Genomic DNA, 12937 nt, shown 5'->3' on the forward strand with positions numbered 1-12937 from the left:
TGAGTAAGGCATAGACTAAAATACAGTAGAATAGTATAGAATACAGTATATACATATGAGATGAGTAATACATAGACTAAGATACAGTAGAATAGTATAGAATACAGTATATACATAAGAGATGAGTAATGCATAGACTAAGATACAGTAGAATAGTATAGAATACAAAATATACAATTGAGATGAGTAATGCATAGACTAAGATAGAGTAGAATAGTATAGAATACAGTATATACATATGAGATGAGTAATGCATAGACTAAGATACAGTAGAATAGTATAGAATACAGTATATACATATGAGATTAGTAATACATAGACTAAGATAGAGTAGAATAGTATAGAATACAGTATATACATAAGAGATGAGTAATGCATAGACTAAGATACAGTAGAATAGTATAGAATACAGTATATACATATGAGATTAGTAATACATAGACTAAGATAGAGTAGAATAGTATAGAATACAGTATATACATAAGAGATGAGTAATGCATAGACTAAGATACAGTAGAATAGTATAGAATACAGTATATACATATGAGATTAGTAATACATAGACTAAGATAGAGTAGAATAGTATAGAATACAGTATATACATAAGAGATGAGTAATGCATAGACTAAGATACAGTAGAATAGTATAGAATACAGTATATACATAAGAGATGAGTAATGCAAGATATGTAAACATTATTAAAGTGACTGGTGTTCCATTTATTAAAGTGGCCAGTGATTTCAAGTCTGTGTTTGTAGGCAGCAGCCTCTCTGTGCTAGTGTAATGTATGAACGTTATGAATGAAGCAGTATCTCTAATCTGTAGGCTTGGCTGAAAGTGGAGATAGAAACTTGTGGTTGGCTGCAGTACAGACTCAGTCAGAGGAGGATAACGTCTCCAGGCCTCAGCCTGCTATTCTCTTACAGTAGAACACCGTGACCCTGTGAAAAGCACATCTGAAAAACGTCACATCTCCACCATTTACTTCTCTGCTGAAACAAGTGCTCAAAGCGCAATAATTAAACACTCCAAAGATCTCTCATTTAATAATGGAGGGGCCCATTAAAATGACATCCTAACTGTCTACTTAGAGTAGCTTAGCAAAGGACAAAACAGAGCTTGGAACAAAGCAGCAGCGTGGCAGAGAGTGTCAGACTGAAGGAGTGCTTCATTACACATGGCCGTGATGAGATCATCTACATCATGGCGAGATCCGCCCACAACACAGCAGTACACAGCACCCCCAGGGCCCTATGTACGCCTACTCTTGTCAGGAAATAAAAACACAAGAAAAGAGCGAATCTGACGGCTACATGCACAACTACATCTAGATTAGGGCTTTAAACTGCTTTTAAGTTAATTGGTGGCAGGCGTGCTGAAGAGCTCCTCCGGGCTGCGCTGGCAAGATGAGGAGAGAGGGGGAGGGAGGCAGGGACTGAAGGGGCTGAATTAGAGAGAACATAAAGATTTGTTCATATATCTTACATATAAATTAGTTTAGGATTATTTTCAGGATAATAATTACCTAGGGTGACATTAGTATATTGGTCAAAGCTTTGGTGAATTGAACATACAACAGATATAAGCCTTTCCTTTGTGTTTTAGTTTGGGGTTATGTGACAACAACTGTCGTCCTTTCTGCTGGTCCAATAAGCAGATATTAGCTACGCTTTACTTTACAGTCCACTGTTTACCTAATATTTATAAAGAAATGACATGGTAAAACTGGAATGAGCTAATATTACCCACATAGGCCAAATTACTCTCTGCTTCATTTGGGATTCATTAAAGAAGCAGAAACACATACCATTTGGTGTTAAGAACTCATTCGGACAATTACAACGTTTGTGCATGTTGTACATCCAGAGAAGTGGCTTCTGGGAGAGAATAAAACCATCAAGAGGAGAATCTCTCCTCTCTTCTAAACTTTTTTTAGAACGCATGGGCCATGAGTAGTATGGGGAACCTTTCCCAATCTGACCTGAAGAGAACATGTTGGTATCCTCTGGAGAAGCACAGCGATTTGGAGCGTTTGTGTAGCAGCCTTCATGTGCTTACTAACACACATGGAAGAAGTACTGGAAGAGGCAAGGCTGTTTGATGGGAAAAGCTGCCCCTCTGCCAGGAGTAGAACTGGTAGCTCTGCCATCTGGCACACTGGGCACACAGAGGGAGAGAGGGGCGGAGAGATAGGCTACAGTAGAGGGAGGGGGCATGTGATAGTCTGTCTGATCCAGCTGCCTGTGGTCTTACTCAGAGGGTTCCCCTATGGATAGCCAGAGGTCCACTGCCCCTCGGCCCCCACAACACCACAGCTTGTCAGCCCCTGGGCCCCTAGGCCACTCGGACACTGCCCAGGTAGCCAGGGTCTTTGTGTGTGGAAAAAAAGAACACCTGTTCACACCCTTGCGCTCACATTGTTCCGATTTTTTTTGTGCAATAATACACAGATATGTGGCCAAATCACGCCTACTGAATGTGACTGTAATAACAGAAAAACACAGTGTTCTGTTTGAGAGCCGTGTACAGGCCATTGTTAACTGACTATGGATTGGTAATGGAACAGACTGACTCTCAGCGCTCCATGCCTCCTCCATCCAACACCACCATCAGCTGAAATGAGGGAAGCGTAAAAAGGGAAAATTTCCACTGGTTTCAGGAGGAGAACAATGACAGATAGAACAACCGCCATTATGTTGTTTCAAAACCGCCTCAGAGGCAAACCTCTCAATGCATTTTGTGGTTGAATAAATTGGTAGTAGCACAAATAGAGTAATGGATAAAAGTGGAGAACAGCAATGACAGAAGTAAAGCTTCCAAAAGCACAATGATGACAATTTTTCCCACAATGCCACAAGTCAGGTGTCTGTGCTAAAAGGATCTGTGATTACGAGAGTTTCCTGGCTTGTTTATGTTACAAAAGAGAGTGGAGAGGTAGTTTTATGGTTAAGGCCAAGAATACAATGCATCAGAGTGGTAGGTACTAGTCATTTACAATTATACAAAAAAAAAAAAAGGAGCTAGATAAAAAGATGGAGGAACGAATGAATGAAGTGTCCTCGATTTCTGCAGGAGAGTGTCATTTGGCGCTACATTTGTATTTTTAAACTGTAATAACCACATTGTAAGTGTGTGTGCAGTACAGTTGAATGTGGAATTGCTTGGAAACATTCGCTCCTCCACTGTCTTTATTGTAGGACTGTGAGCCAAAACATTAGTGCTGCAATGAAATAAATACAAGTACCATGGAGTTCATTCTTTGCACACTAAAGTTTACCCATTTGTCTGTAAGTTTTTTTAGAGAGTGCATATTCTTTCAACATATTGCTCAATGTCAAGGAACACTGTGGATTCCAGGTTAAAAAGTACTGCTCTATTGTAAAAAAAAATCTCAAAATGCAGAAATCTCCCTATGATAAAGCAGCATTTCCCAAGCTCGGTCCTTGACACCAAAGGGTGCACATTTCGGTTTTTGCCCTAGCACTACACAGCTGATTCAAATAATCAACTAATCATTAAGCTTTGATCCTTTGAATTGGCTTGGTGTTAGGGAAACTATTATGTAACCTCTTTTTATTAGAAAGTTCAGAATGTCTCCCATATGAGTCACTCAGGCTACTGAATACTGTCTGCCCTGAGGCATCATGGGAAAACAAGGCTGGCCATTCACAGGCCTCCTGGCATGCGAGGTCTGACAGGGCCAGCTATTCAGAGAGCTCCGAACATGCATGACTTCTTGGGCCTCCGATAAAAGAAAAAACATAATCAAGACAGGAAGAAGCTTCTCCAAGGGTAGACTAGGGACACTTAGGTTCCTTTCTCTCTCAAGACAGGCGTATTTTGCTACACAATACTGTCTCTGTGCTGTATTGTCCAGCGTTGATAAAAGGACAGCAGGCATTCTTCTATTTCTCTACCGGGCGATGCTTTCCCTCCAGTCTGCACCACTGGCCCACTTGAAGCTTTTTTTTTGTTGTTACATACATTTCATTCTTTTCGTTTCAAGTGCTGACCACACACTTTTCAACTACTTGTTCAGAGGCGAACACAAACCCAGTTTTATCAGGCCTTATAAAAGGTGATTTATCGGTAGAAATAATAAACATGTAGCTCAGCAGGCAGAGAGAGAAGAAACGAGTGTAGCCCACAGCAGAGGAGACATGCAAAGACCACAGCCAAGAGGAATGGTTTAATCAAAATTATCACAGCATAGTTTCCCCTATTTCAAGTATCCTAATGTTAGCCCCAACTCCAAACCTGCTGCCATACAGAACCACTCCTGACTCAATTTCACAGTCGGATGCTGCTCAGTGATCCCCTATCAGCTGGTGCTGAGCAAACAGCAGCAACATTCCATATTAATGTCCAATACGGAGCTACAGGGTTTGATGGATCACTAGCTACCGTACGCATAGTACATCCTAAGGACATTTGAGATGTACTATAAGATCACGGGCAAACAGGAGTACATTACATGCGATGGTTAATTCCACTTCTCACCAATACTATTTGTCAAGCTTAAAATGATTGATTGTCATCAGTCACACATGGTTTCAATATAACGAATGGTTATGACAGCACTTGTTCCAATCAAACAAACCATTAGCGAATGATTACCATTATTGGGCATTAATCGTGTGGTCGGCCTACACATCTGTTAGAGGGAGAGAGGGAGCAGGCGTGACAATCATTGGAAAATAAAATTGATGACCTACGATTACGATTATGCTACCAACGTGACTTTAAGAGTTGTACTATTTTATGTTTCACCGAGTCGTGGCTGAAAGATGACACAGATTTTCCGTGCACCAGCAGAACAGAGAAGCTCCGTCTGGTATGATGAGGGGTGTTGGTGTGTGTCCTTTTGTCAATAGCAGGTGGTGCGCAATGTCTAATATTAAAGAAGTCTCAAGGTATTGCTCGCCTGAGGTAGAGTACCTTATGATAAGCTGTAGACCACACTATCTACCAAGAGAGTTCTCATCTGTATTATTCGTAGCCGTCTATTTACCACCACAGACCGATGCTGGCACTAAGACTGCACTCAACCAACTCTATAAGGCCATAAGCAAACAAGAAAATGCTCATCCAGAAGTGGCGCTCCTAGTGGCCGGGGACTTTAATGCAGGCAAACTTAAATCAGTTTTTCTAAATGTTTATCAGCATGTCACATGTGCAACCAGAGGGAAAAAAAACTCTAGACCACATTTACTCCACACACAGAGACGCACACAAAGCTCTCTCCCACCCTCCATTTGGCAAATCTGACCATAATTCAGAGACTCCAGTCACCCAAGTCATAGACTGTTTTCTCTGCTACCGCATGGCAAGCAGTACCAGAGCGCTGAGTCTAGGACTAAAAGGCTCCTTAACAGCTTCTACCCCCAAGCCATAAGACTGCTGAACAATTAATAAAATGGCCACCGGACCATTACATTAACCCCCCCCCCCCCCCATTTGTTTTGTACACTGCTGCTACTCTCTATTTATTATCTATGCATAGTCACTTCACCCCTACCTACATGTACAAATGACCTAAACTAACCTGCACCCCTGCACAATGACCTGTACCCCCTGTATATAGCCTCGTTTTTATTATATTATTGTGTTACTTTTTACAACTTGTATTATTTTTTACTTTAGTTTATTTGGTAAATATTTTTTTGAACTCTTCTTGAACTGTTAGTTTAGGGCTTGTAAGTAAGCATTTCACGGTAAGGTTGTTGTATTCGGTGCATGTGACAAATAAAGTTTGATTTGATTTGTCATCTCTTCTCCCACCCTGCCCGGGTCCAGGGCTGTCACAGCTCCACACGTCAGGCCCGTGATATATGACCCACTTCTCAGCTTTAATGCATTTAAATGGGGTTATGAGTCGAAGAGACCAACTGGCCCAATTTCAAACCTACGGTTAAGGCTCAACCTCATCTACCAATGTGGGACTGCCAATGTACATGTGGAATGGAAAAGAGAAATCTATCACACACACACAAATTATATTTTTTCCACCTTCCCTGTGCCCTATATCTCTACATTTCAAAGCTGTACAACAAAGGCTGTGGGATGAGCTGTCTGCTGAGTTAATCCATGTTAAAATAGATTTACAGCGGTAATTGAACTAGCTAGCACAAAACACTTATTAGAACCAGGGAGCCAAACCCTGCACCCCATGTGTGACTATTCTAACCTTGAATTGAATTACTGGATCCTGCTCTCAACCTCTGCACAGCATACCACTGCACTGTAATCATAAAGTCAAACCTGACAACTTTTAAAATAGTTTAGCATTGCATTATGTCTGCCACTGTTGCTGTACTGATTTACCACTACATTGGGGTGCTGAGAGGTTTGATCATTGAACCAAGGTGTGAGGAATGGAATGCATGGAGTATATCATAGTTTGTATTCCCCCCACATGAAGTATGATACTCAATACTGGGCCTCCAGGCTTTCATACAGAGTGACCCTTCTGTTTAGTCCCTCTGTACATAAACCCCAGAGAGAGAGAGACAGAGAGGGAAAGACAGACATACAGAGAGAGAGTGAGAGAGAGAGAGAGTGTGAGAGAGAGAGAAATAGATAAATCAGAGAGAGACAGAGAGAAAAAGAGAGAGAGAGAGAGAAAGAAAGAGAGAACCCAGAGAGAGACAGAGAAAGAGAAAGAGAGAGTAAAGACCGTGAAGGGTATGTGGGCTGATGTTGGAGTCAGAAACCCAGGGCCCTGGTGGCCATGACAGAGAGACAGCTCCTGTTGATGTCCACACCACACCCTGCATGGCATGGCAGGCTGGACGGGCTCCAACAGACTAGACACTCATCACTCACTGCACTGGGCTGATAAAGACCAGCAAACAAAACCACAGCTGACGGCCTCCCCAGCGGTCAGGGTGACGAAAGGCCCCTTTCTCTCTCTCTCTGAGACAGTCTCAAATAGCAGTGCCATCAGCCTGCCAACGGCTGTCTGCTACACAGACAAATGCACAATGGAGGAGGAGGAGGCATCAAAAGGCAATGACATGCAGGTTGGCAATGTAGCAGGCCTGAAAATGTCAGTATAGACTCCTGCTGGGGTCCAGGTGGACCAGGTTCCTCTAGGTTGGTGTGGAACCACGGAAATGTCACCATCCATGGATCTGTATGTGCTCTCTATTGTGGTAGTCTGCCTGGGGATGGGGATGGGCCTTGGAGGTGCCGTCCTGGACCCCAGCTAAAGGGTCAGACCCTACAGGGGAGATGGATATGCACCAACACAAAGGAGTGGTCAGTGGTCACTTCCTCCCCAATGAGACCAACAGTTGAGTGACGGTTGGCAGGGGCAGTTCCTTCCTACCAGCCGTTGTTCTACAGTGCTGGGTTATCCAACAGGCCTGTCCAAGCAAACCAGTCAGTTGTGTCAGGGCTCAGTGTGAGTAGGACAGGTACAGGACAAGGTTACAGGACTATGATTAGGAACCTAGAGGTAGCGATTATTGATTCAGATCTGTCACTAACACAGAAAGCTTTTCATCACTAAGACAGCATTTTAGGAGAAGCCACTATAACAACACAGATGGAATACAAGACGTGCTCTTGTTTTTCGTGGGTTTGTCAATGCAAGTTTGAATTCATTTGCATATCAACAAAAGCATGCTGCCAAATCAATCATGGTCTTTTATGAGGTAAAAATACATACGCTAGTGAAGCAACGTTTAATTGTTTTATTATGAACAAACAGTGTCACTCAAGAGCATGTTGACCTTCTGAGAGACAAACAGAGAGTCTGACATTGTAGAAGCTAATGGGTGAACTAAATGCAGAGTTCTGCTAAATGAGCCTGTGCCCTTGGGTTATTCCAGGAAGTTATTCTGCTCTGTGATTAGCATACCATATGTAACTAAACTCTAATAGGAAAGAGCTAGTGTATATCGTTGACCAAAGCTGACTGGTCACCCCTCTCTTGTGCTTTCTAAACTTGCCCAGAGAGAAGCCTCTGCTTTCCTAAACAGGCTAAATTCAATTAGGATATTCTTCCAGCCGACAACTGTGAAAATGAGTAGAAGTGTACCCTGGGGTTGGGCATTCGATACGAGGTACAGGATTTAAACACTTGAAAGGAACACAGTGAGATCAGCTCCGTACGTCTGCCCACCGCATTCTAAACACGGAGAAGTAGGGGGAGATAAGGGACATCTGGCATTCAACCAGTGAGAGGGCCGTGGAGATGTGTGTGAATGTGTGCATATACAGTAGGTGTGTGTGTGTGTGTGTGTGTGTGTGTATGTCTCTACCTGCAGTAAACCTGAGCTGATAGAGTTAAGGGGTTTTCCACTCGAAGCATGGTGCTCTTGCATATCCCAGCTTTATATTCTCTGTACACAAAGCACAACCCCTCAGCTGCGGTTCAGGATTCTCTGGAACCCAACTTGCTGTTGCTAAAAATACGGAGATTTCTGCACCTGCGGGATCGACTAACCTACCTCCTTTCAGCTGAATATGAATTCAGCGACTGTGTGTGTGTGATGAAACACTTAGGTCAACAGTAAGATGAGCGAGACAGACAGGAAGTCAATAGCGATTACATTTTCTTTTTTCATCGTCATTGCAAAGATTGGAATCCTGACTATAAGGCAGCATACCTATAAAGATTACATCATCACAACAACAAAAAACGCTACTTGTTTTGCCCCGATGAAAACTGTGTGTGCTTGTGCTACGTCAATATCTGTTGCAACAGACAGAGAAGGTTGTAGCCTTCATATACGCTACAATTCAAAAGTTTGGGGTCACTTAGAAATGCCCTTGTTTTCCATGAAAACATACATGAAATTAGTTGCAAAATGAATAGGAAATATAGTCAACATGTTGACAAGGTTATAAATAATTATTTTTAATTGAAATAATAATTGAGTCATTTGCTTTCGTCAAATAATCCTCCATTTGCAGCAATTACAGCCTTGCAGACCTTTTGCAATCTAGCACCTCCCACAAGTAGGATTGACTTGATAAGTACTTCTTACGTACCATAAGGTCTAGCTGCTCCCACAATAGCTCAATAGGGTTGAGATCCAGGAGCTGTGCTGGCCTCTCCATTATATACAGAATACCAGCGGACTGCTTGTTCCCTAAATACTTCTTGCATAGTTTGGAGCTGTGCTTTGGGTCATTGTACTGTTGTAGGACTAAGCGCAGTCCATTGGGTATGGCATGGCATTGCAAAATGGAGTGATAGCCTTCCTTCTTCAAGATCCCTTTTAGCCTGTACAAATCTCCCACTTTACCAACTCCAAAGCACCCCCAGACCATCATATTGCCTCCACTATGTTTGGCAGACAGTGTCAAGCACTCCTCGATCTTTTCATTTTTTCTGTGTCTCACAAATGTTCTTCTTTGTGATCCAAACATTCAAACTTTTTTCCAATCTTCCTCTGTCCAGTGTCTGTGTTATTTTGCCCATCTTAATATTGTATTTTTATTGGCCAGTCTGAGATAAGGCTTTTTCTTTGCAACTCTGCCTAGAAGGCCAGTATCCCGGAGTCGCCTCTTCACTGTTGACGTTGAGACTGGTGTTTGCGGATACTATTTAATGAAGCTGCCAGTTGAGGACTTTTGAGGCGACTGTTTCTCAAACTAACTTTAATGTACTTGTCCTCTTGCTCAGTTGTGCACCGGAGCCTCCCACTCCTCTTTCTATTCTGGTTAGGGCCAGTTTGCGCTGTTCTGTGAAGGGAGTAGTACACAGCGTTGTACGGGATCTTCAGTTTCTTGGCAATTTCTCTCATGGAATAGCCTTCATTTCTCAGAACAAGAATACACTGACAAGTTTCAGAAGAAAGTTCTTTGTTTCTGGACATTTTGAGCCTGTAATCGAACACACAAATGCTGATGCTCCAGATACTCAACTAGTCTAAAGAAGGCTTCTTTAATCAGAACAACAGTTTTCAGCTGTGCTAACATCATTGCAAAATGTTTTTCTAATAATCAATCAGCCTTTTAAAATGATAAACTTGGATTAGCTTCCAATGGCACGTTATGTGCCATTGGAACACAGGAGTGATGGTTGCTGATAATGGGCCTCTGTACACCAGTGCAGATGTTCCGTTAAAAATCTGCCATTTCCCGCTACAATAGTAATTTACAACATTAACAATGTCTACACTGTATTTCTGATCAATTTGATGTTATTTTAATGGACAAAAAATGTGCTTTTCTTTCAAAAACAAGGACATTTCTAAGTGACCCCAAACATTTGAACAGAGTGTATATTTCTGGAACGTTCGTTCAAAACGCAGCTGTTCAGAAATATGAGGTAGAGACATAGAATACATCATCATATCGATGAAATTCATTGAGGGTTCAGAAGAGAGTGACTAAAGAGAGAAACGTGAATGTGTGAGTAAAATAACACGTGATTCGGATCCTTAGATTTGAGAAATAAGTTTCCAGAGGGGCGGGACAAAACTCCATAGTCAGCCCAACAAAATTACTGGAGAATACAGGATGTTACACCGTTGACCAAAATATTTCATCACATACACATACAGTCGCTGAATTCATCCATCAATCATAATCACAGACTCCATCCTGGGCTGCAGTAGCACTCTCTGCTAACAGAGTAGAGGTAGAGAAGGAAGAGGAGCGTATGATTGCAGTGGCATGAGGTCTGTAGAAGTGGCATCAGGTCAGACCCATGTGGTCTGCAGACTACTGACCAGAGCCTACGCACACAGAGATAAAACAGACCTGACTGACCATAGGCAGATTGAGGCCTTTTCTATATTACGCCTGGTTTTATTTCCGGCTGGGGACTGAGTGTTGGCTTACTAATGTCCACCTGGGATGGGGGCATCTACTGACTCCAGGATGACTCCAGACGGCTTCCCGCTGCCATTTAGCAGAAGGATGAAAGTTTTACTGCAGTGGGCTAAATCAGTGCCACCCAGAGTGATTCTTTGTAGTCTTAAACAAATCTACTTAAAAACAAAAGTATACACCTCACACACATTGTTATGAGCTTAAAAAAACAAGACACCTGTACCATGTCAGATATAGAGTTGAAATGTATTACATTTTGAGTTTTCATCCCAATATTACACTTTATATACAGTACCAGTCAAATGTTTGGGCACAACCAAGATGCCAAGAGTGTGCCAAGCTGCATCAAGGCAAAGGGTAGCTACTTTGAAGAATCTCAAATATTAAATATATTTTGATATGTTTAACACTTTTGTGGTTAATACATGATTCCATATTTGTTATTTAATAGATTTGATGTCTTCACTATTATTCTACAATGTATAAAATAGTACAAATAAAGAAAAACCCTTGAATGAGTAGGTGTGTCCAAACTTTTGACTGGAACTGTACATCACAGAAGACTGAAATATGTGACTCATTTCAGGAAACTAGGTGTATGTCGCACATCACTACTTCACAGGAGAGGCATTTGAATAATTAAAAAAAAATCTAAATACGTTTTTGGGCAGAAATGCCTTCTGGAACATGTCAAATTTCATGTGCCTTAATAACAATATGTGCCATAAGCAAACAAGAAAATGCTCATCCAGAAGTGGCACTCCTAGTGGCCGGGGACTTTAATGCAGGCAAACTTAAATCAGTTTTTCTAAATGTTTACCAGCATGTCACATGTGCAACCAGAGGAAAAAAACTCTAGACCACATTTACTCCACACACAGAGATGCGTACAAAGCTCTCCCTCGCCCTTAATTTGGCAAATCTAACCATAATTCTATCCTACTGATTCCTGCTCACTAGCAAAAACTAGAGCAGGAAGTACCAGTGACTGGCTCAATACGGAAGTGGTCAGATGACATGGATGCTACACTACAGGACTGTTTTGCTAACACAGACAGGAATATGTTCCGGGATTCATCCAATGGCATTGAGGAGTATACCACCTCAGTCATTGGCTTCATCAATAAGTGCATTGATGACATCATCCCCACAGTGACTGTACATACATATCCCAACCAGAAGCCAGGCTAGAACTGCTGCTTTCAAGGAGCGGGACACTAATCCATAAGAAATCCCGCTATACCCTCAGACAAACCATCAAACAAGCAAAGCATCAATACAGGATTAAGAATTAACCCTACCACACCAGCTCTGATGCCCGTCAGATGTGGCAGGTCTTGAAAACTATTACGGACTACAAAGGGAAACCCAGACCCGAGCTGTCAAGTGACGTGAGCCTACCAGATGAGCTAAATGCCTTTTATGCTCACTTCGAGGCAAGCAACACTGAAGCATGTACGAGAGCACCAGTTGTTCTGGATGACTGTGTGATAATGCTCTCGGTAGCCGACGTGAGCAAGACCTTTAAACAGGTCAACATTCACAAAGGCGCAAGGTCAGATGGATTACCAGGACGTGTACTCAAAGCATGCGTGGACCAACTGGCAAGTGTCTTCACTGACATTCTCAACCTCTCCCTGACGGAGTCTGTAATACCTACATGTTTTAAGCAGACCGCCATAGTCCCTGTTACCAAGGAAGTGAAGGTAACCTGCCTAAATGATTACTGGCCCGTAGCACTCACGTCGGTAGTCATGAAGGGCTTTAAACGGCTGGTCATGGCTCACATCAACAGCATCCTCCCAGATACCCTAGACCCACTCCAATTTGCATACCACCCCAACAGATCTACAGATGACGCAATCTCAATCGCACTCCACACTGCCCTTTCCCACCTGGACAAAAGGACCACCTATGTGAGATTGCTGTTCATTGAATACAGCTCAGTGTTCAACACCATAGTGCTCAATAAGCTCATCACTAAGCTAAAGAACCTGGGACTAAACACCTCCCTCTGCAACTGGATCCTGGACTTCCTGACGGGCTGCCACAGGTGGTAAGGGTAGGCAACAACACATCTGCCACGCTGATCCTCAACACTGGGGCCCCTCAGGGGTGTGTACTTAGTCCCCTCATGTACTCCCTG

General features: G+C 42.5%; 1 protein-coding gene across 1 annotated transcript in view; it reads right to left on the bottom strand.

Annotated features, from left to right (window-relative positions):
• The window catches only part of LOC139371084 (cadherin 13, H-cadherin (heart)), a 531337-nt gene that overhangs the window by 481742 nt on the left and 36658 nt on the right, over positions 1-12937 (bottom strand). The gene's annotated exons all lie outside the window — the stretch shown is intronic.

The sequence above is a fragment of the Oncorhynchus clarkii genome, chromosome 2, assembly GCF_045791955.1.
Source record: "Oncorhynchus clarkii lewisi isolate Uvic-CL-2024 chromosome 2, UVic_Ocla_1.0, whole genome shotgun sequence".
NCBI classification, from domain to species: domain Eukaryota; kingdom Metazoa; phylum Chordata; class Actinopteri; order Salmoniformes; family Salmonidae; genus Oncorhynchus; species Oncorhynchus clarkii.